This window comes from Anguilla rostrata, chromosome 3 (assembly GCF_018555375.3).
Source record: "Anguilla rostrata isolate EN2019 chromosome 3, ASM1855537v3, whole genome shotgun sequence".
In the NCBI taxonomy this organism is placed as follows: Eukaryota; Metazoa; Chordata; class Actinopteri; order Anguilliformes; family Anguillidae; genus Anguilla; species Anguilla rostrata.
In genome coordinates, this window is record NC_057935.1 from 3,597,359 (window position 1) to 3,601,012 (window position 3,654).

General features: G+C 51.4%; 1 long non-coding RNA gene across 1 annotated transcript; it reads right to left on the reverse strand.

Moving 5' to 3' along the window:
- Nucleotides 1-1,208: 1,208 nt before the first annotated feature.
- LOC135249855 (uncharacterized) lies at nt 1,209-3,326 on the reverse strand. Its single transcript, XR_010328798.1, has 4 exons — nt 3,248-3,326; nt 3,011-3,114; nt 2,412-2,742; nt 1,209-1,610 (listed from the first exon to the last, which is right to left on the reverse strand). It is a non-coding gene; the product is annotated as an uncharacterized LOC135249855 (long non-coding RNA).
- Between the last annotated feature and the right edge of the window lie 328 nt (nt 3,327-3,654).

Below are 3,654 nucleotides of genomic sequence, written 5' to 3' on the forward strand. Positions count from 1 at the left end.
GCGGATTGCAAGGTGGAGTGATTTATCCCCTTCTAAATACTTACTTGGAAAATGGGGCTCCTTCCAGGTGAATTGTTCACATAAACACCGTATACTGTTCTTAGAACACGCACATTCCTGGATATTATATAATCTCCTTCGGTAAGTGTGTTTGTCGTGTTTATGCCAGGTCTGTGTTTATTATCCATGGTGACTAATCTTTAAAGACGGTCTAATGCAGAGGAAGCTTTCTTCTTTTGCAGTCTGACAGACCCCATCAGAGACCGGATCCAGGGCTTGTGTAATAACGTTAATCTGAAGCATTTTCCCGGTTTTAAAGGCTCAAAGCGGCTGTTCCTTTTCCCACCGGCCGTGACCGGGTCGATCTGTCCGCCCGGAGAAACGCCCGCCATCACCGAAACCCGCCAAGGAACCGGTCAAGTGTAGCGGCGACTCGGCGAGGGGGTGGTCTTGTCCTCAGACCGCAGTGGGGACCGCAGAATTCGGCTGGGCGAGGAACAAGGTCCCTACCCATCCCCCCCAACCCCCCCACATACACCATACATCCTGTTCGCCTGTTTTTAACATTTTACGGCTGTCTTCAGGTGACCAGGTTCAGTGGTGTTGAACTGAAAAACCCGACCTTTGCGTTAGTCCGTGAACACACTGCAAGCTTTTCCATCAAAGCCTTAATCGGGAGATGAAGCTCCCAGTGTGGGCTAGGCCTTCAGCCGGAAGTCGTTCTCAGAAGAATGGGACAGAGCGAGCAGGAAGCAAACAGGAGGTCGTGGGTTTGAATCCAGGCGTGCACCAGCAGTAAAAACAGCTTATGAATGGTTTTGAATGACTATGAATGTAGACGTATGGAGGGGTTATGAAGCTCTTATGAAGACCAAGCATAAACAGAAAAGCTGTTTTGTTTATGCTTCCTGTTCTTTTCAAGTAAAAAAAAAAAAAAGCAGATCAAGTCTGCTAAAAATTTGAACAAATGGCAAACAAGTTATTCAACAGTTGTTCTGCTGTTAAAATAGATTTTTTTATTTTTTTAAGAAATATTAGTTTTAAAAGGAAAAAATCCCCACAGGTAATCCGCAATGAAAATCTATCTCCCCCTGACTGTTGCCTGAATATTAATTTAATCAGTGCTGTCAAAGAGTAATGTAGAACTTTTAATTTGTAACCGTAATGTCAGCCGTTACACATGCAAATGATCTTGTTGAACGCACATCTGGTTTTTTGTAGTTTTATTTTGGATGTTCAGTGCAACAGCACAAGGGGATCGTTGCATCAATCTGTCGTGAGCTTGTCCATGACCAAGTGATGTCATAATCCACAGACTCCCTGGCCAATCAGGAAAGGGAGAAACCAAGTGCTCTCAGCTTCTGCCAAATGTCTTCACCGCAACGTGTTCCTTCTGCATCCCGTCTCCTCGAGGCCCACTGCACCCTTCATAGAAAGAGCCCCTTTGACCAATGAGAGCCCTGGGGAGGAGTGTCTAAAGTTCGCTCCGCCCCTCTCAGTTCAGCTCGTCTGTCCTCATGTGTTCGGGTATGCAGCTGCAGACAAAATGGCTGAAATAGAAGCCGGACGGACACTTCCTGTGTGGAGTCCGACAGGGTAGCCTGTAACAGCTGTAAGAGAAGGGAGACAGGTGGGGGTTAATCTGTTACCTGTCCCATTACTCTGGTGATACTGTGATTGTGTTTGGAAGTCCTGCCTAAGATGCCTTCTTATTAAAAAAAAAAAAAAGAAGGAAGATTGTAGTCCAAAGCAAAATGATTTGCACAAACCTGCCAAAATCCTAATGGAAGCTGTTCCCGCTGCCAAAAACCATCTCTGCTGTCTCTTTGATAAAAGAATGTTGTTTTGGGTGGGTAGGAGGGGGAGGGGTGAGGTGATAGTGGGGGTGCAGTGAAGTCAAAAGTTCATGTGAAAGTGTTCTTTCCAATCGCTTATTTTACCTCCTTGCATCCTTTCCTCAATCAAGGAAACGTGCATTAGGCAAACGCTATGTCCTTTGTCAGTCAAGCGTCAGTCTGAAGCCTCGTCAGTTACAGACGTGGCAGGTGGGGAGAGGTGGATCCACAGGTTGATCATTTATGTGGGGCGACATAGCTCAGGAGGTAGCTCAGAGCGGTTGTCTGGCAGTCAGAGGGTTGCCGGTTCGATCCCCGCCCTGGGCGTGTCGTAGTGTCCCTGAGCAAGACAGCTAACCCCTAACTGCTCTGGTGAATGCGAGGCATCAATTGTAAAGTGCTTTGGATAAAAGCGCTATATAAATGCAGTCCATTTACCATTTACCATGTCGCACATTCTGAAAAAATACTTCTGCAAAGCGATTTGAATGAGCCCAAAGTATCATTGGGTGCCCTGCTGTCCCTGCGCATGACTGCCTTGTTTTCACAGCGCCCCCTGGTGGCCGGTGGTGTTACCTGCAGGTGTGTGGGTTGAACCTCTTGCCCTGCAGCAGGCAGGTTCGCGGGCTCTCTTTGCACCGGCACACGCAGGTCCCGGGCTGGGGGGCGAGGCCGCGGGGGCAGTTGGGGAGGCACGCGCACACGCACCCCCCCGGGTCCCAGCGCTGGCCGGGGGGGCAGCTCCCCGGCGGACCCCCGCAGATGCAGGCGCACGTGCCGTTGTCCAGACGACGGCCCGGCCCGCAGCCGGACTCGGTCAGCCCGTTTCGACACGCACACCCGCAGTGCTCCGGGTCCAGAACCTTGTTCGGGCCGCACAGAGCCCGCACCGGGTCACCCAGGGGGTCTGTGGGGGGAGAGGGAACGTTTTGGAGTTTAATGAAAAAAAATCTAATTTTAAGTGTAGACCAGCTGTCGGCAAATCTAGCGTTGTGTGTGTGCGTGTGCACATGTGTGTGCGCCTGTGTGTGTGCATGTGCATGTGTGTACGTGTGCATGTGTGTGTGTGTGCGTGTGCGTGTGTGTGTACGTGTGTGTGTGCCTGTGTGTGTGCGTGTGTGTGTGTGGTGTTTGAATGGGACTGAGGGGTTGGTGCAGATCTATGCTTGAGTTACCCAGCTCTGGCTCAGAGAAGGAGCTCGCGTTCCTGTGAACACACAGGCATTCCGTAGGGTCCCACACCAGACCCGCGCTGCAGAGAACACCTGGAGCGGAGCACCTGTGGGGAGGCGGGGGGGGAGGGGGATAGGGGTCAGGCGGGTGAGTCGTGGGACACTTCAAAAACCTGCGGGACATAAAATGCACCACCCCCCCTCCCACTCCCCTGTGATCGGGGAAATTAAGCCACTCACGCACGACGGTGGGCGTCGGCCTCCCTCCGGATGACGGAGTGCAGCGGCCTTTTGGGACGGCACTCGCAGGACGTGTGGTGCGAAGCTCACCATGAGGACGAACGTCTTTGAGAGTGGGAGAGTCCACCAGTGGTGTGATAGGATCATGTCATTCCCAGGAGTGTGAAAGGTAGCTGACCCCGTTGGTGTGATTATCTCTGTGTATTCATGTTTCCCCAGGGCTGTTGTCTTGGCTGGCTGGTGCAGCACTGTGCATTTGTACACATAGTGATAGTGCTGTCTACCAGCGTTTGGGCTGGTGTTGGGGCAACACTGTGTGTGTGTGTGTGTGTGTGTGTGTGAGACACTCACGGTCTTGTTGGCCAGCCTGTAGCTGCTGTTGTAGCAGTAGTGTGTGTGTGTGTGTA